This window comes from Gallus gallus, chromosome 2, assembly GCF_016699485.2.
Source record: "Gallus gallus isolate bGalGal1 chromosome 2, bGalGal1.mat.broiler.GRCg7b, whole genome shotgun sequence".
Classification (NCBI taxonomy): domain Eukaryota; kingdom Metazoa; phylum Chordata; class Aves; order Galliformes; family Phasianidae; genus Gallus; species Gallus gallus.
The window spans coordinates 96,294,707-96,315,519 of NC_052533.1; the positions used below are offsets into that span (position 1 = coordinate 96,294,707).

Consider the following 20,813-nt stretch of genomic DNA (forward strand, 5'->3'; position numbering starts at 1 on the left):
GATAACTGGAGTGGGAGGTCTGGTGGATACAATGAGGGCACACAGAGAATTTATTAAAAAAAAAAAAAAAGAAAAAAAAAGAAAAAAGAAAAAAAAATCAAGAGGATTTTTGCAGCGGGCACACAAAGGTCACTCGGCAAATCTCACACACATCTTTAGGCTGATGTGAACTTCTCACTTTTCCCTCCACTATGCTGAAGAAATTCTCCCCAACCCTCTCAAGTGGTGACAAGTGCTCTTCATCCTGCTCTCTGCCAAAACTCCTTCGTCCCCCAACCTGCTATAATGGCAGTGCAGAAGGAAGATGAAAGGAGGAAATAAAAGATTCAGTAACATGGCTTTCCTGTTTTCCAGGCACTGAAAACATGGCTGATGGATCTTTTCCTGAGAGAAAAAAAAGCTTTTGTGTAATTGAAGTTTTTCTTATTTGCCATGTCCTAACAGTATATCATAACCACAGGACTAAAAGCAATATTCGATTCCCTTCAACTCAAGCAGAAATTAGACTTGAGGATAGGGATTAAGTGAATAACAAAGCCTTTCTTCCCCCTATTTAATACTTAAACTTCCTTTAACACGTTTCGTATAAGCTAACTGAAATTTAAATATTTAAGTCAAGTTCTCAATTGAACTTTTGACAACCTATAAAATTCTCCCCTCGGATACTTCCGTCACAAATTATTTCAGTTTGATATAAACTTGTGACACAATTTAGTAAGCTCTAAGGTTTGTTTCTAAGCAAGCTCACATCGCACCTGCCTTACAAGGAGCACCTGCGTTATGGCCTTAACTCCTGGACAGCACAGCTTCTCACTCATCTCTACTATCTTTGCACCAGCAGCTATAGGCCAGACAGTCAGGAGATCCATGAGAAAACCTGCATTGATGTTGACCTGCTGCTTTTCAGAGCAAAAAGACAGCATTCCTTCCCCATCTATGTTAGCACGAATAGTTCAACATTCAAATTGCTTCTTAGTCTGCTGGTTGCCTTTGTGGCAATTTCAAATACCAAAGACAAGACATTACCTAATATTGTTTAATGCTGAGGTTTTGTGGAAGCAAGCAAACTAATTTTCCAACCTTCTTAAATACCTTTAGCTTCTGATCTACAGCCACATACCCTTGATGACAAAATAGTCAGCTGATTTCTCCATGACAATACTAAATTAAGCAAAATGCTGACTTTGAAAAACCTTATTTGCATTGCTTCATCCTTCAGACTCCAGGACTTCTTATGGAAAATGCCTTGATTGCCACCTCACCGTGTGCTTCCAGCTCCTCCTCTCTGTCCTTCTCTTGTACCCTCTGGGTAGCAGACAAGAAAAAGCATTGCGAACATTTTCACATAGCTAATCTTTATGAACCAACAGCATTTCTGACAACCCATTACCTAGAAACTATGGCTATTACTGGAGGAAAGACATTTTTCAACTACTTAGAAGGATACAGCAACGGCTTTATAAAAACTTGACAAGAACACTGTATGTATCGCTTCAAAACTTTACACTACTCTACATCATCCCTCAGCAATCTCAGTTCTCCAGGGAATAATTTTTCTCTTTTTTTCTCCTAAAAGTCGTGCAGTTTGCACACATAGGCTGCAAAACCCAAGCTCTCTCCGGGCGATAAACAAGTTAACTCACTGTAAGCAGCAAGCCTAAAGTCATTTCTTAAGCTGATGAATACAAGGCATTTGTTTACTGAAGCCAATAAAAAAACCCACGTAATATTCCCTTTTTCAACAGGGAGCTCTGGTTTGCAAAGGACTTTTGGCAGTAACACCCTGAATTCCTTTTCCTTGCACTGATCAACTAATCTAAGGCTAACCAATTAATTAAAAAGATGTTATAGAAAACAATACTGGATCGTTTTAGCCCTTTCTCCAACTATTCCTTCCACAGAACCGTGCCTTCACCTTCACTCATGAGTGCAATGGGCAGGCAGTGTAGGCAGCAAGAGACGGCTGCCATGAAGAGCCACCACCAGGAAAACAGCTTCAGCACAACAGGACAGACTTACTTGGCACCACTTCAGCTGAAAGAACATCATATGAAGAAAAAATGAGTCGGGATTTCAACCACCCACCTATGCCCGTTCACGACTTTGCTTCCTCACACTACCCACTTCACGGCACAAAGTTGGGCCCTAAGTTCTCACTTCCACATATAAGAGCAGAGTGGAAAGTTCACTAACCTTTCCAGAACTGTATATTTTAACATTAAAACGCCTCAGCAAGCAGCAGTTCCTTCCTCATTTCTGACCACATTTCTTTCCTGCACAGTTACAGACTATTTATCTTTCTCTGTAACCATAATACTGTCCCTTCCTTATAATCTGAGGTGCAACTCAGCTTATGACACCAAGACCATTAATATCTGTTATATTCTGGTTAAACTTAGCCTCGTGAAGTTATAGCCATTGAGCAGAGATGGCTAAAACTAATTCATAATGCTTCTAGGCTTTCAACTGCTGGAAATGCACCAAAATTTGCTTTTTAAATATAGAACATTGCAAGCTGCTGGTAAGTCTCAGGTCCTTCACTACGGTGATATTTGTTTATTAAACTTCTTTTTGTTTTGTTTTTATCTTTGTAAACACAGTGAGCTCATTAAAGTTCTCATTTATAATAAAGTGTTTTCCATCGAAGCCAGCAGTTTTCCCTTTCATTTTGACATCCAAGACCATTAGGTCTAAGGACGAGCACTGAAGTTCCATCAGCCTTTCATATTCAGAAGACTCTATCATCTGCACCATCCCCACATAACTGATCATATTTAAATAAAAAACAACACATTTACTTTGAGACATTCAGTAAAACACATACAAGGGTTTTTATTTCCCATTTTCACTGAATATATGTTTTCATGTCAGCCAGAGTGAAAGCTAACACAGTTGGAATATAGTAAATGTCAATATTTAATCTGGCCTTTCCTTTCCAATTTTTTAAACCACAATGCATCATCCCAGCATGATTAATAACAACTCTTCTGTTGCTTTCCCTGAACCGACCTGAGGTATTTTTGTTGCTAGGTAATGCTTTGTTGTGAGCTGTCCTCCTAACATAGGAAAGATTAAGAGATCTCAGATGGAACCAAAGACGCATGCCAGTAATCACAGCTGAAAGGCGCTTGCACTTGACATCTTCAGATGGGAACAACATGTCTATTGTTTGGAGCCATCAGTCCTTTGCTACAGTGCCTGACAGACAAAACCACCTAGCTTGTCAGGAATTGGGAACCTTGTCAAGAAGTCATTTGTACTGATTGGATAAACAAAAGGGGAATCTGAAGCAGCAGGTTCATAAAACAAACAAAATGTCCCAGAAATGGCCCTTATTCACCATTACATTTCCGAGTAAAAAGGAGCTCTAAATCCACTTCAAGTGGTCCCAGGAGGATCCAATAGTCATAAAGAAATCTTGCACTGACCTCAAGCTTCCCCAGCAGCTTTTATAAGAATACAATACAGCGCTGCCAAGGGAGTGGGCTTAGCCAGAGAAAGGAGATTTTTGGCCAAGACATTCCTCCATCTGACTAATCCTTGGCTTTTCAAGAGCCTGTTGGAGCCACTGGCAGCCTTTTCAAAAAACCTAACACCTTTATAGTCCCAACCTATATGAGATAATATTTCAGCAGCCCCAAATCAGGCAAATGTGTAGTCACATTTCCTCTGGACTTTAACTATTCCTTCGCCTGATAATGGCATTTATTTGAAAACACTTTTTCTATGCAAAGATCAACATTCTTATTAGTGTATTTACAAAATACATAGCCATATCTCCCAGTTTCTGAGCAATACCCTTGGCAGAAATAAAGGAAGCCAGACTGACACAAAAGTTATGCTCCAAGATTACTGCGCTGTATTCCTTGCCAAAGGGTAATTTGTCAGTGCAGTTGACAAATTGAAAAAGGGGAACATTTTTAGTGCCAGCCCCAGAAAACAACAGAAGTGAAAAACAACACTCATACCCTTGCTGAAAATATCACCATATAGTCTATAATATAAGGAAGGGAAATAAAAGAAAGAAAAAAAAAGAAGAAGAAGAAAAAAAGAAGTCACTGCACCAAGAAACCTAAGTCCTTAATCTTATATCCTTTAAGAACAGCTGAGTAAATAGGAATAGATTCTACTTTTCCCAGCTAACAAGCTAGTTGTGCATTCTGGTGGCACCTAGACTCCCATCAGGAGTCAGAGATCCTTTTCAGCTAGGCACTGTAAAAACACTTAGTAAAAGCACAGACAGCCCCAAAAGCTTTATTATCTAGAATAAATAAATTATCATGAATTAAGACTCAATTTTCCAGCAGTGTGGGTAATTAAGCACTGGAACAGGTTGCCAGGTGGTAGGCTCGTCATCACATGGAGTCTTGAAGAGAGACCGCATTCTCTCAGAAAATATGTTTCCTACTGATTTATAGGAAAAGCTAAATGGCTAACACTAAAAGGGAGGATCAAGTTGAAAAATTATTGTGATCGGTTCTGACCCCCTCACACATGAATCCCCTCAGCCTCTCCCTGTGTTAAGCCAAAGGCAAGTAACTAATAGTACAGCATTGAAGGGCTACTGATACTTGGAGTTCTGTGTAACAAAGCAATGACAACCACACTTCGTAGCTTCATCAGCTGAGAAGGAGACACTTCCCTGTTGTACATTCCAGTTTTATTTTCTTCCACAAAGTACAGAGGTCCTTCAGAGTGCTGTGCCACTGCAAGAGTCACTGGATAGAATATAGCCACATTCTATGGCTATACAGAGAATTTCACTTCTTCAGTGCCTAAATGGATGCATGGCATTCAGCCACTACTGGTTAAGCATCTCCCCACATTCGAAAGCCCAGAGGGTGTTTCCTGCAATGGTCTTGTACTTCTGCTTTCTTTCTTAGCAAGGAGTATGAATCACAGGATTGAAGCCCTTACCTCTGCTCATCCACGTGGGCATCTCAAATCTTCAGTGTGACCTCTGTTCAAGCTTGCTTTCTGATGTGGCATGCAACAATTTAAGTAAACCGTTGAGGTCAACATGAAGGGTACATGAATGAAATTCCAAGGTCTCTTAGATCCTCAAATTCAAAAATCTATTGAAGTCCTTCAGTCTCTAAATCCCATGAAATCCATAAAATGAATTTTCTGTGGGCAAAATACACCCAAAACAGCATTTTCTACCACATATAACTGTCATTTTCAGTTTAATTATTACTAAACAGCTTAAACTTCATTACATACCTCACTGTGTCTACGCAACTGCTTTGGTTACTTTAAAGCATTAAACTACTTGTCCCCAATGACTTCTTACTGAATGGCATTCTACTACGTCTGGGAGCTTTTCTTCCTTTATTAGATGCATTACAGACCACTGTGCACAGGTAGTTATAAACAGCGTGCTACTTCTATACATTATTCATATGAGTTACCATATTAACAGAACTCAGAAACGCAAAATGGATTTCTTTAAAATAACATCCTTCTCATGGATTAACAGAAATCTCTGTGAGAAAGTTATGGGGGCCTAAAGGAGCAAAACTTCTTGGACCTTGGCAGTAGAAACAGCAGTGAGACCTTCAAGATTATGCTGGGTTTTGTTATTGCAGCTTTAGGAAAGCTGGCAGACTGCTTGCCACATCCCACACCCTTCCCACATCCCTGCCAGCTGTCTTGAAGAGCGAAGACAAATTAACCTTAAAAACGTAAGGTAGTCGGCCAGAGGCTGTGGAAATGCTAAAAACAAGGAATGGCTGAGCCAGCCAAATCACTTCATTTCCTTAGGCAACAGCAAAAAGAAAAGGGAATAGACAAAAACCTTTAGGACACAAGGGGCTTTGGGGATATGTGCGTGTTATATATGTATTTATATATATATATATGTTTATATATATATATATATGCAGTAAATATATAATCATGCTTGAGAGCAAAGTACTCCCTGAATCAGAGAAGGGAAATAAATAGATGAGAAAAGTTGGTGCTTCAGGTTTAAAAAAAGTAAAAAAAAAAAAAAAACAAAAAACAAAAAAAACACACAAGAAAACCAGTCACTCAAAATTCAGCAGGTTTTCCTTCTTTGATTGAAAGTCCGTGACTGAGTCTAATTTTTTTAATGTTCACAATCTAGTCTGAATTCTAGACACAGTGCAAAGCACGGAGAATACAAAACCATTCCTGTCAAAGAAAAACAAAATCAAAACCCAAAAGTGCACATAACCACCACTTTTCTGAAAGCCCTGCTTCTGAAACATTACAAGAAGAATCATTTGCATCCCAGTGCCATTTGATCTGGCACTGCTACCCAGAAACTCTGCACAGTTTAATCAGTAAGACAGTTTCTAACCTTCAGGGATATTTTAATCATCATAACCATCTATGGCTATCAGCTCAAATTGTGCGTCCACTCCTTAAAACCTTCTTCAAGGAAAGCTCATTCTACTGGCACAGGTTTTAGGGCACATATTTGTTGATATAACAAATACTAAGAGTCTGAGAGAACCACGGAATTTCTAAAATGGCGTAGGCATGCCACCCTATAAAGCATATACTAAAAATCCGTGTCAGATCAGTGCAGGCACCAAAGTTTATGTAGAGCAGACATTTGTCTAGTAAGCACCATCAGCACTGTGCCTGATTGAATGCTGCAGCGGTAGCATCAATTGTCCAGAGGGGTTTATCCTGGTTTCAAGTCCAAGTAAGGTCCATCAGTACAAATACCAGTTTTACCTAAAAAACACAACCCAGGCACTCTCTACAGGACTGCAGTCACCCAGACCTGACTCATCTCACGTCAGCAGCTGAGCCACTTGCACAGCAGTTTTCTTTTACTGCAATCTTTGAGGAGAAAAATAAAACAACAAAAAGCCTTCCGTCACAGATAGGCATCATCTATTTCATATAGCCATATCACACCTTTCGAAATGCAGGAGATGAAAGGCTTCTCTCTCTCTCAAAAAAAAAAAAGAGACAGTAAATTAAGCATTGAGATTAAAAAGCAGTTTCTGATCAGTGGGCAACTCCCGTGCTGGAAGCAGAGGAAGATACCGCTGCCTGTTGATAAACATCACGACTCCCTGACAATGCAGGTTACCACCTCGGAGGCACTGCCAGAAGCAGTATCATCACCAAGACCAAGGAGCTGGCAGGACACAGCATTACACACAGAGATCACCCGAAGGTCACTGAACATTTACCTTATGGTTACAAGCCAAAATGAGATTATCTTCACGGATGCCACCTAATAAACGCACGAGAGGCTGTGAGGGATGCCAGCTTGTCCAGAGTGACAGCCACTCAAAGCTCTGGCTGGAAAAGGGGAGAGCAAACAGTGAGCCCTCGTGTCCCTGCAGCCTGTTTGGAAGGCCACCCACCACGTCACCACAGGCAGGCGCCATGTTGTGCTGAACACCTCACCCCACACATGGTGCCAGCAGCACGGCCTGCAAATTAATCCTAGCAAATTAATCAATGGGGCACTGTCCCAAGGAGGGGTATTACTTCACAGCACTTCAACGAGGTACAGCAGAGTGATAACAACGCACTACAAGAAATAGTCACAAATAAAACCATCCAGCACTCTGAAAACCATCAGACCTTCCATACTTGCAGGCCACAAAACCAGCTGATCTGAGTACAAGGCCCCACTTTTTCTCAAACCTCCTCTGTTACACCAGTGTATTGACAAGTGAAACGGGCAGGCAGCTGCCAAGCTATCCAGTGCTGGGTGGGATCTGTAGCTCACCATTGCCCTCGGCCCACTCCCAACCCTGTGCCCTGCGGGGACAACTCAGTGCCAGAAAGGATGCAGGTCAGACATTGGGCCTGCGTCCAATGTGAGCAGGCACAACTGGGGCTAGTGTGCAGGTTCACTATTGTTTAATCATATTAATCATATTAACACTAATAAGGAAAACTGTATAGGGTGCTTCAGTGCTGGGTATGCATTGAAGTATTCGATCATTGCTGCCTTTCTCTCCACGTGTATTTCCACCAACAGCTCCTCCCTTCTTCAAAGAATGTTTTAAAAACTCTTCATTCAGATGATGGACTATCGGGTACGCTTACGTAAAATCCAAAAGAAGCCTCTGATTAAAGAATATGTTATTTGTGGCAGGTGCTATTTGCCATTGACATAGCTAACATGGATAAAGATTCTTCCTACACGGCACAGGGAAGCAAAAGACACTTCATGACTTCTACAGTCAGTTTAGGGAAAGAACAGAAAAATAAGTAATCCTGCTCCAGCTGCTCAGGATCAGATCAACTAAACATGTTTGTCTGCTCCTAGGAAACCTGGCCTCTTTGGGAGTTATGGAGAGGAAGGTCCTGAGTCGTCTCAACAACTTTAGATGTAGCCCCTGAGGTTCACCCTGGCAAACAAAGGTCAAAAAAAAAAACAGTACTCCTTAGGAGCATGCCCATGCTATTAGTAAAAGCCTTTTTAAAACAACCGATGCTTTGATTTTGTTGCCTTCACAACATCAGGAAAACAAGAGTCACACCTCACGCTGACTAATAATGAGCTGACTTCACCTAGTCAGTGGGCAGACATTTACGTGGCCCCAAGAATATCCCACCGTTCATCCTACGCCAGCAGAAGGCACCATCTGGCCTACTATATTGGTGTCGTATCTAATTTCTGAAATTATGTAGGGCACTCTTTCAGAGAAGTAGGTCGCTGTGATATTTTGGATGCAGAGGTCTTCCACTCTTAGAGACCTGAATCAAACTTACATGTAAGCATAGTGCTGGTTGCTATGACATAATTGCAAGCTTGTTTATGTTATGAATACTGTGTAATGAAGTCTGCATGCAGACTCCTCTATTCTGGGATTGAAAGTACTTTGACTTATGAGTTATGGCAAACATTTTCAGTCTGGGTATCTGCTGTCACAGGAACTATTTAGAAGGCACTGGGGCAGAAAGGCGTGCGCAAGGGGAAGGTGCTCAAGGACATGATCAAAGAAACAAGATTACTACTCAAAAAGAAATAAAGAAGTGCATGAGGTAGTGTGTTCCTTAGATTCCAATCTGCTTAAGAAAAGGCTATTCCTAGTAACGTCCTGCACCCCTCAAAGTAAACTGTTAACTTTGCATGTCAGTCACCAACCTGACTCAGTACATAAACCAGTCTCTGAATACTTGACACTTTAATTTGAGACAATACTGCAAGTCACTATTCCTTCCCCACACTTCAGCAGAGCCATCCAGCCATCCCAAAGGAGGATGATATTACCAGAGCAGGAAACAGCGCGATGACCTTTCACAGTTAATTTGCTCTTAAGACCCCGGTGCAAGAAAGAAATATTTGGGTTCCTGGAGATGTATCATAACCACAATTTCCCCATTTGAGGTGGCAACAGGAACAGCTCTGCCCTACGCAAATGCTCTTGAGTACTGATCTGAAGCTAGTAGATATAAAATGAGTTAACATTTTCTTTTCTAAATTGCCTGCTCCCATTCCCAGAATATACATATGAAAAAGCACTAGTTCTCCTACTTCAGTTGATTCATATACAAGGGCAATAAATGCCTCAATGGGATAGCTTTGCTCAGAGCTGTTTTGGGAGATGCCATACATGAAAGCCAGTCAGGGGTTCACAGTTATTGACCTGCACTATACCAACGTAATATTTTTACACTCTACAGAGATACCTACAGCTTTATTTAAAATTAAGCTTCTAGAGTGGTGAAATATTTCAGGTGGGTAACAGAGAAGGACAAAAGTTAAGAAAAGGGGAGGGGGGGGGTGAGAGAGTATTTAAGTTTTATTCTATAGTTTTAAGAAATAATCCTTTAGGAGCATGGAAAGAACATCACTATAGAGTGAAGTATTAAGTGCCACAGCATTAACTGATCTACTTGAGAGCACAATAAAAATTTGGCTCTGCTTCTGCTCTCAGAGTAGAGGCAGTAAGATTTAATTTCATAAAGCTGAGCCATGGTACAAACTTCATTTCTCCTCACAAGGAAAAAGTACTGATCCATTTATTTATTTATTTACCTTCAGGGCTTCAGCCTGACTGAAAGGAATTTTTCTTATATTTTCATGGAGTTTCTAATAAAAGGCAGTGAAACTAAATATATACTCTAATAGAGAAAGAAGTTGTGTGCTAGGTCACACAACTGTATAAAACTGCATGTGGAATGAAAGTTACACAGGAATTAACCACACTGCATGCTTTAGTGGGGCAGACCATCACTAAGGACTTACTTCAGGGTTTAGAAACCAGATCCAAACACATCTGAATTACTCTCTCCCAGATGTAGACAGCAACACTGAAAAGCCAAGCCCCGATCATTACTTTCTAACGTTACATACAGCTGCACATGTCCTTAGAGACCGGTATTATCACTGCATCAGCAAGCTGAGCTTCCCAGAGGTGCTTTTGCAATCAGTTGCAGAAGAAGCCTGTCTGTGCTTCTGGGCATTCAAGGTAGGGAGCCAAAACTGCAAGAGAAGGCTTTGAAGGACTATCAGCTCTCAGGTTATTCAGCCTGTGTCCTCACTGCAAAGTGGTTGCAATACAAACCTCAGTGAACAATAGGAGCGGAGTTCCTGACTCTACATCCTCCCTCCAAGTAGATGAGTCCATCTGAGGACAAAGCACCAAAAAATTGCATTGAGAAAGTTTTACATAAAGACAGGAACAAAGCTAAGGGCAACACCCAAGAAACCAGTTAAGACATAACATGAAGTGCTGAAGAAGCTGTACTCAAATCAAAAGGAAAAAACATTACTCTTGCTGTTCTCATTTCTAGAGCAGAAATAAACACACGGAGCCTGTGACAACAGCTCCTACATCAAGAGAAGGTAGTAACAGAGAAGAGTAAAATGAAGGCACCCACCTGAAGAGATCTGCATCGAACAAGAGGAAATCAAAACAAAATGTATGGATAGTTCAGTGCTGGATGAGTGCCAGAGCTCCCCATAAGGCACTGATGAACACAGACTACAGTACTTTTAAGATGATACCTATAGCTTAAAGTTATATTGCCACACTTTTTCAGTAAAAAAACTAGAAACCTAACTTAACACAGCATTTATTTTTATGAACTCTGTGCTGTCTCTCGTCATTTACATACTGTTTGCATTGTTTGAAAAATGCCATTGACCACCCCTAGAGGCCACTTAAAATCAGCACCATGCTATATTTGTTTTAAATTGGGTAGGTAGGTACATTTGGGGTCGCAGGAAAAAGTGTTTTGGCTTGAGCAGGAGAGTAAAGCCTTTAGTAAAATAATAATAGCTAGAAGATAAACATGTATTTGGAAATCCATTGAGGCAAGAGAACAAGTTTAAGTTGCAAGTCATGGTGAGCTAAGTAAAAAGCACAAAAGTGCATTTTGCTGTCTGCCTCTGTGGGCCAAATCATGCGAGGTATTGAGTGTTTTTTTTCTGGGGACTGCAGTTACACAAGGCACCCTTCCTCTCCTGGTGGCTTATGTAAGCCTTTCTGTCTAGACACAAGTTTGACTTTGAGAGAACATGCTGGTCTTACATTTTTCTCGGGACTTTCCTCACAATCTGGAAGCTGCAGGTGAACAACACCACATTAAGCAGTAACTCTGCTCGCCTTTAGCTGTTTATATAAAAAGTCTGAGCTTTTAAGTATTCAGTAGAGAGTGAAGAGAATTAAAAATCCGACTGTATGGGTTTAATTTCTTACTTCGGTGATATTTCCAAGGGGTTGGACTACCACGCCAACACAGACAAGAACCAGTATTTCTCAGTTACTCCTGCAAATAGAAAGCAGAATGTGGATCATCCTACAAAATAAGCACAGAGAAAGAGAAAAAAGGGGAAAAAAAAGAGGTAATAGAGGACAAGGAAACTATACGCAAGCAAACTATATATAAACTGTTTTATATAAAACACCTTCTATACCCCATACGTTTTTTTAAGGCTTCCTGGCAATAACAAATGGCATTTTGTTCTCTAGGAAATAACACAGCCTAAATCAATGACACGTTGAACTCTAATACAAGAGCAATCTGAAAGCAACATATGGGTTTGGTTGAGGTCATGATAATACCTTTGCAAGACCAGCTAAAATAGCATCTTTTAGTAGGGTTCTGAGAAAAAAAAAATGGCATTTTTATAATTCGTAAGGCAAAATGAGGGGAGAAAAGTCTCTCCTAGTCAGGAAGTAGTAGCAGTTCAGGTACCAAGAACTGTTTTCTTTTTACATATAGAAGGAAAACAACACAGCCAATATTCATAGCACTGCAAATTTTATTCTAGCAGATGCAGTAAACAATCAAGAACAAAAGATAATGAAGGTGATCTAGCAGAAAATACTTAGGCACCCCTCAGACTTTTGCCTCACCGCTGAGTAATACTTCCCATTCTGATCCAGCATCCTGAAACCAGCCAGCCTGCACGCAAGCAGACACAGTGCAGGACTACAAGATGCAATTTAGCATGCGTTCAAGCATTTCCAAACGCTAAGCAAAAACTCATAAACAAATAGGCTTCTGAAAATCGTCCTCTAGAGCCTGTGCAAAGCAGCGCAAATATCACTTGAGATCAGCCATGAAAATAAAAAGAGGCTGCTGTAGTTATGAATGGCTTGTTAGTGGAGTTCATCAGCAGGGCAGTCTGTGATTGATCAGTCGGCTGTCACCAGTGGGAACCACTATAAATGTTGCTGGCAGAGGGACTGTGATGGGATGATGAAAGTATTTGGTCAGCTAAGGAAAAATACAAAATAATTACGTTTACTAAAATACAGACAAAAAGATCTTCACAGACATAGTTGACGGTAACCCTATAAGCTTGAAAATTTTCTGCAGGTACACAAGAGGTCTGATGGAGCTGTTGATAGGAGGAAAAAATGCATTTATATACTTTATATATAGTATTATATGTGTGAAAGTATTAGATAAATATCAGAAACATATTTAGTATATGTATATATATATTTCATATATATATATGAAATACGTGTATATTTATGAAAACAAAATGTACACATATATAATATAAAAAAACACTCTCAGCCTTTGCAAGAGGCCAGATAAAATCTGTTTGGCATCTCCCAAGATTCTTCCTCTTTGATCTCACTGCCAACATGATCCATACTAAATGAAGAAGCAGTGTACACTGTATGTCTATCAGTAAGAGTCAGGGGAGGCGTTGGGAGAGGCATCATGAAGGAACATCATGACATTTTCATCCATGTCACTTTCGCAAATCAAGACAGAGATGGTTATAAAAGGAAGAGAAAAAGCTATCACCTCTTCTGTTAAGTAATAGGTGAATAATGCAGAGTATTACAATTGAAGAAAATGCCACTGTCCACTATGTGTGGGTGCATGTGAATATAAACACATATATAAGCACACACATAACTCTCCCAGCTGCAAAACAGAGAAAAGGACACTGATGCTCTGATTATCATCATGGAACCTCCATCATTCATCCCAATTTGCCAGCATGCATAAGAGCAGTGATTTCTGGGTGCCTACAATCTCTCCATTATAGATTGTGTGATGTTTTGGCACAGCAGTCTCAAAAGAATAGTTGAAGAAAAAGAGCACAAGTGACCTGAAGCAGAAGAGTAACCCAACCAGCCACGGAGATACCAGCCCGCTCTGCTGCTTCCTGCCACCATTAAGAAATGTGGAGAAGCCTCTTTGAAGAACAACGCAACTGATGCTAAATAAATGATAGACAGACCTTAATTATTCTGGCTGTTTAGCAGGAAAAAGCAGTGATGGACCACAGGGATCTGAATGTGCTTAAGAACTACAAGAGTGAGGCAAAAAGCTGAATCTATCCTATGTCAGCGTCGGTTTGAACAAACTGCCGTGAGCGGATGGCTTTTGAACAGCCTGCATGAGATCTCACCTCTACACGTCCTGTACAAGTGTCCACACCACAAAGCCATCAGCCCAGCTGGCAGTCTCACTGTTACGGCGAGGAGTCAGTCCTTCAGCCGACCTGAACAACAAACACCAGGGGGATTCGCTGCCGAGACGCTATGCTGGGCAAGCTTACAGGAGCACTGTCCATATGTTCTACTCATCACAGGACTGCCGACGGCGAGTACTCAAAAATATGACTCACATGCCATAAAATTTTGAATTTGGCTTAAAAATAGGAGCTTCCTTTAAGAAATAAGAGGCTTCAACGTTTTATTTCTTTCCAATTTCTGAGCACTTAGAGCTCCTAAGCATCATTTTATAGAAATGCTGGGAAGGCAGACCTCAAACCTGAAAGCTGAATTTCACATGAAATCCCTTGCTGCCAGTAGACCGGCTTTCTAGCAGGAAAGAAGCGAACACCATGAAACAGGAATAAAATCAGAAAGTTAGCAATGCTTTTCCATAAGCAAACTCAATTCAGAGCAGCCCAACAGACTCCTAGATGTATTGGCCAGTCCTGTCTTAAACCTCATGTTGTAGCAGAAAGCAGAGATCATCATCCACAGACATAGCAGTACATATCCTTCTTGCCAAGAAGTCCAGAGTTCAAAGCCAACAACCCATTTTAAGCAAGACTATCTCAGTTCTTGTACAATAAGTGAATTACGTGTGCTTCTTACACCATTTGTGACTTTTCACACTTGTATTTCACATTGCCATTGTAGCTCTATAAGGAGGATTGCAGTTCTGCATGTAATCATACAGGCAAGTTATATTTACCTGCTGTAACAGGAAAAAAAGAACATACTTTCTTCTTTCTTTCTTTCTTTTTTTCCAGCCTGGAAAAGAGGAGGCTCAGGGTGTATAAAATCAATGTGTATAAATATCTGGAGGAACGGTGCAGTGAGAACAGAGCCAGGCTCTTTCCAGTGGTGCCCAGTGCCAGCACAAGAGGCCATGGGCACAGACTGGAGCACAGGAGGCTCCCTCTGAACACCAGGAGCACTGCTGTGCTGTGCAGGTGACGGAGCAGTGGCACAGGCTGCCCAGAGGCTGCGGGGTCTCCTCCCTGGAGGTCTCCAGAAGCCACCTGGCTGTAGGCCTGGGCACCCTGCTCTGGGTGGCCCTGCTGCAGCGGGGCTGGGACTGGGGGATCCAGAGGGCCCTGCCTGCCTCAGCTATTCTTGTGTTTCTCTGAAGTGGAAGTGGAGCTTCAAGAGACTCTACGTTTCGAAAACACATTTCACACGACAGTGACAAACGATCAGAAGGTGATGCATCACAGCTAAGTGAACATCACTGCTCTGGGGATCATCAGAATCCTGTCTGCTGGCCACGCAGGACAACGTTGTTTCCCCTAGATAGGCTGAAGGCACTTTGTTCTTCATTCTCAGTGTTACCTCACTCTGACAAATACAAACCCAGTAAGCCTCACTTAAATACACTGCTATTGTATAAAGCTGACATCTCTCCCCAACTGCAGATTTGCTACGCCTCGGCTACCTTCGATCTCTGTGACTCACTGTTGGAAAACCTGCAGTTTCACAGGGTAGAGCCTCTTTAAACAACTCTTTTTCTCAGTTTCATTTAGTTGCGTGTTTACTTTTCTCTGCTGCAGAGCCAAGGGTGATTTATTCCTCTGTGACTTCCCATAGCCCATAGACCAATGCTTCCACAAGGAGGAGGTGGGCACACAGCAGGCCCGGAACTTGCTCATCGTCACCATCCCCATGGAAGCTGCTCGCCCACCAGCTCTCCATCAAGCAGAGCAGGCAACTATTTCACCTGTTAGTCATCACCCCTGTACTCCATGGTCATGCTCAGAATGATCTAAAACTTAAATGGGAGATGTAGAAGGGGCAGAAGAAGGATCAGATAGGTTGGCAAACCATGGAAAATAGCAATGGTACAGTTGCCACATTTGGCTTACGGGAAGGACTGAGGGATCCAGGCTGCCACATGCTTGCTGTCTCTCACATCCCACCCTGCCAGCTCAGTGCCTGCAGGGATGGCCACCACGCAGAGGAATGTGTGACAGCAGAAGCCCCGAGCATGTCCCACTGGGTGCAACCCCACCAACCTGGGCATCAGCACCACTGCAGCCACAAAATCCAGCTTCAGTGCGAGGTGAACTTGTGTCTTCAAGCAAGTGTGCTGAAGTCTCCTCTGTTCTCCGATCTTTGCAAACTGTGGCTCAGCCCACACAGGTATCTCTGTGCGTGTTGCAATTAGAGCGCCGAACTGCCAGGCAGACATCGCAGCTATACATCTCTCGCTGTGCCTTTACACTCCCCTCAGCCTCTGCCAGCACCTAGCAGGGCATGTGAGATACAAATGCTTTCACACCTACATGTTTTGTTTAATCAACCGCAGATGCTCAGATTGATTGAGCAGCGATTTGCATAGATTAGCGTGATGTCAGTATTTATAATACAGGAGGAACATCATGCCAAAATCCACCCTTGTATAGGTACACATGCACAACTGGAATCTGCGCTAAGAAAACACACCAACGTTGAAAAATCCAAGTTGGATATAACAGATTCCCTCAATCTTCTCTTTTGCACGTATCTTGTCTAATCAGTGATATTGGAAATGTTCCCCCATGTCTTTCCTAAAACAATTCCAGCAGCTGTCAAAGCTGTTGCTGTGGCCAGACCTACCTGAAGAGGCTACGCATGGCCAAGGATATGTTTCTACACATTGTAGTTAGCATCCCCTCAGAGCTGGTTGTGGGAAAAGACCATTATTTTTCCCAAAAATATTCGCATTTTAATAAAAAATTTCAATTAAAAAAAATTAATAAAAAAAAAAAGAAGTTATGCAGATAAGGTTTGAAATAAGGAGGTTGTGGATGCCCCATCCCTGGAGGCATTCAAGGCCAGGCTGGATGTGGCTCTGGGCAGCCTGGTGGGGTGGTTGGCGACCCTGCACATATCAGGGGGGTTGAAACTGGATGATCATTGTGGTCCTTTTCAACCCAGGCCATTGTATGATTCTATGATTTCTAGGTTTTTTGCCAAGAAAAAATATTTTTATAAAGATGGCCTGATTTCAGATAAATAAAAGCATCACTCAGCATTTCTAAGCAGCATTAATCATTTGTCTTCTGGGCTGACAGCTAGAAGGGTCACATATTTCAGTCACCGACACAATGCCTATCGTTATTTAAAACATTTCATACAAAGGCACTGAATATGTAACTCAAAAGGATGAACACAAAAATTAAGTGTTGTATGCTCTTCTGGAATCCAAGTTACCCGTTTAGTTGAAATATAGTCAAATGCAGTGAATAAAGATCGCTGTATGGGGCAATAATCCCCATTTCAGGGGAGGTTCAGGGTGGATATCAGGAAAAGGTGCAGCACCAGAGGGCGGTGGGCATGGAACGGGCTGCCCAGGGCAGTGGGCACGGCCCCAAGTGCTGGAGTTCAAGGAATGTTTGGACAGTGCTCTCAGACATAGGGTTTGAATTTTGGGTGCCCCTGTGTGGAGCCGGGAGCTGGAGTCAAGGATCCATACGGGTCCCTTCCAACTTTGGATATTCCATATCTCTATGATTCTATGATTCATTTTATCACATAACATTAATAAACATTAATACCTGTTTTACAGCAAACCATAGCAAACATCTGCCAAGATCACTTCCTTTGCAATGTGAAATGGTTAGCATTACCAAAGGACACAAGTGCATCTGCAGCTGTCCGGAGTGGTGAGTACTACAAGTAGCAACCCAGGTACATCACAAAGCACATCAGATGACTTTCTGCAGAGCTCCAGAGACTGCCAGTATCTCCATTACTGCCCAGACCAAAGGCACGTTCCCCCTGCAGTTTCAAAATAACTGTAGGTAGGTACTTTGGTACCTGAAAGCAAGCAGTAAAATAGGCAAGCCAACCTCAAGCAAATTTTTTTCCCCTTTCTCTTTCTTTCTTTTTCTAAGAAAAAAAAAAAAAAATAGTCCAGGATCACATCCCAAACATAACAACTCCTGTGAGGAGTTAACCGTGACACCAGCCAAATCCCAAAAGCCAGCACTAGCTGATGCATCACACACTCTACTGGCGTAGCTCGTTGCCCATGAGGTCTTTTCAACCTTGGGTTACCCACTCAGAGGATGACGAATAGTTTCCAGGCTACTGAAGAGTAGCTTGGGGTTGAAAAACCCATTTAACTTATTTTGAAACCTCAGTGTAAGTTGTGCTCTGGTAAGACTGGAGTCTCAATTCTGCATCAGAAGCTTCTCACAGCAGAAAGAGAAACACAGGGAGGTTTTAAATAGTAATCACAGAGAATCAAGAGTGAATTCAGAGAACATTTTAATTGATGTATACTTAAATTTTACCCTGCAAGCTTTCTGATTCAGTGCCCTAGCACAGAACTAAGTAAAGCAGATGGACATTCCTGGCAATAAATTATCTTTTAGCGGATAATATTGATTGATTTTAACCGCCCTTCCTAAAGATATTCTCTTACCAAAACATTTGTTTCCTTGCTTTTACACAAAAATTGTAAGATATTTCCAGAAGTAGTAAATTTCTAAAGGTGCCTATAGCTGGCAATTAAAATGGATGTTTTACCTCCATTAATTTTCCTTGAACATCAGCAAACATTGATGAATCCCCCCCCTTTCTCCCTCCTTTCCATGATTCCGCTAAAAAAAAACAAAGCTCTAAACAAAAGTGAGGAAAGCACAAACAAAATAATTCAAGAGACCCAAACCTCAGAATACATGATCCCATCCTTGAACATCAGTATGAAATGCAGAAAGCACACCAATTGCTGAGGGAAAAGCAGGAAACAGCTGTAGGTACAGTGGAAAACACACGCATTCACTCTGTTTCTCAAGTACATGAATATGCACTTTCTTCTGTATAAAATGACCGCTTTTCCATTTGGAAAGTGCAAAGTGATAATTAATGTACAAGGTTAAAGAGAAAGGAGAAAAAAAATCTTTCAAGGATGCGACAAGAGAAGTTTCTGCTGGAGGCTACATTAGCCAAACTAAGAATGTCCACTGTACAATATCTAATTTCATGCATGAATGCTGCTCTGGGTCACAGCATTACACTCTCTCCCTCTGAAGCTCCTCCATTCACTCCTCTATACCCCAGACTAAAATATGGCTATTTATAAACTGTTTTGATACCTGGCATCCCAACAGCCTCACAGGTTTTATAAACAAATGTGTCTGTCTAACCTGATATTCAATTTATAGCATTTTTCAACCACAAGAAGTAAACAGGATGATGCAGAAGGCCATTACTTCCTGATTCAGGCAGAATGGAGAAGAGCAGTTATGACAAATGAAAAATTACTCCTATTTTTGTCAGCAAAATTAAGAATTCTGCTAGAGCAAAATGAGAACTCCTTCCAATTTCCATTAAAATATATATTTTTTTTCTTAAATAGCCAAACTCACGTTCATTTTAGGGAAAACACCCCTGGGCCAGCTGAGGTATGGTTCATCAGGACTAACATTCTCAATTTTTCTACTTCAGTTCAGGAACAACAAAAATTGCTCAAATATCTCCTACGCATCCCGGGGGACAGAATTTTCTGCTGAAGTGAAATGACGGCAGAGAGCCAGGCTACAGAACAACAGCTTCAGGGTTGCACAGGACAACGTAGTAGCATGTATGAGCACTGAATTAACTCGGACTTATCTATCCTCATTAGCATGACATTTTCCTAGACTAATACAATCATGCTTCTGACGCCTAAGAAGTTCACTTGCGTGTATCTCAACAATCGTAACTGTATCATCACGGACACATCCTTTGATGTTATGTTGTATAAATAACAATGATTCATCAATTTCAGCATCAGCGGACAGTCTGCCTAAGAAAATCAGGCACAAACTAAAAAGGAAGGCAAAATAAATCCACTAAGAACTCACTCTATGCACCTGTGGAATTGCCACGATTCCAAGTAAGATAAGCTGCAAATAACAGCTTTATCTGTCTAGACTAAAGGTTTAGACTGGCTTGGAATCAACATAGCCTTCAAATAAGGCAAATCTCCAAGAAAGGAAGACGACAAAGGAGAGAGGAAAAAATGAGTACACAAAAGTTTCTTTAAAGATCCTGCATATCTCCACAGCATACCAGCATGGCTGAGGCAGGCAGGGCCCTCCGGGTCTCCCAGTCCCAGCCCCGCTGCAGCAGGGCCACCCAGAGCAGGGTGCCCAGGCCCACGGCCAGGCGGCTTCTGGAGACCTCCAAGAAGGAGACTCCACAACCTCAGGGCAGCCTGTGCCAGTGCTCTGTCACCTGCACAGCACAGCAGTGCTCCTGGTGTTCAGAAGGAACCTCCTGTGCCCCGGTTTGTGTCCACTGCCCCTTGTGCTGGCACCAAGCACCACTGAAAAACTAATGGATTCCCTCCAATATGTCTATGCCCCTTGTGTGCTGGAGAGTCCTAAAAGGCACTTCCCAAAAGACACTATGGCAGTCCAAAAGCTCTGGGTCTCTCCTAATTCAAAACAGTGAACTGTGAGTACTTATTTGAGATTCACTCAGAGACATTAAGCTTTATTTTCTGTTTGTTTTAAGAGGTCCATACTACTGTTAGGCCCACAGAAAAACACTGAGGTCTCCAACCAATAAAACTGTTGATGAATACCAGAGACAGAATTATACATCTTTTTCACACGATTTATAGCCGCCTTCTAGAAAACTACTAAAATGGAAAGATTATTAAATTGTTTACTGCTCAAATACATTCTGAAGCAAAAATAAACGCATTGCCAGCTGGTGTTCCTGTGCTCTCTGCAAAGAATCAGTGTTCGACACTTATCTCATAGGACCCAAAATTCTTCTTTCTGGCTCTTTTTCTTTTTTTTTTTCCTGCACTGTCAGGCTTTTTTTTCTAACTTTTCCTCTTTAAAAAAGCTAGATCAATAAATAAATTCTTGACATAGCTGTTTGCATAACATCATGAACACTGTGGGAGAACATAAC

General features: G+C 41.6%; 1 protein-coding gene and 1 long non-coding RNA gene across 11 annotated transcripts in view; both read right to left on the reverse strand.

The window, feature by feature from the left end:
* The window catches only part of LDLRAD4 (low density lipoprotein receptor class A domain containing 4), a 291,190-nt gene that overhangs the window by 99,516 nt on the left and 170,861 nt on the right, over positions 1–20,813 (reverse strand). The window lies entirely within an intron of this gene.
* Positions 1,846–15,053, reverse strand: LOC107052689. The gene is made up of 2 exons (XR_001465330.4): positions 13,835–15,053; positions 1,846–12,675 (listed from the first exon to the last, which is right to left on the reverse strand). It is a non-coding gene; the product is annotated as an uncharacterized LOC107052689 (long non-coding RNA).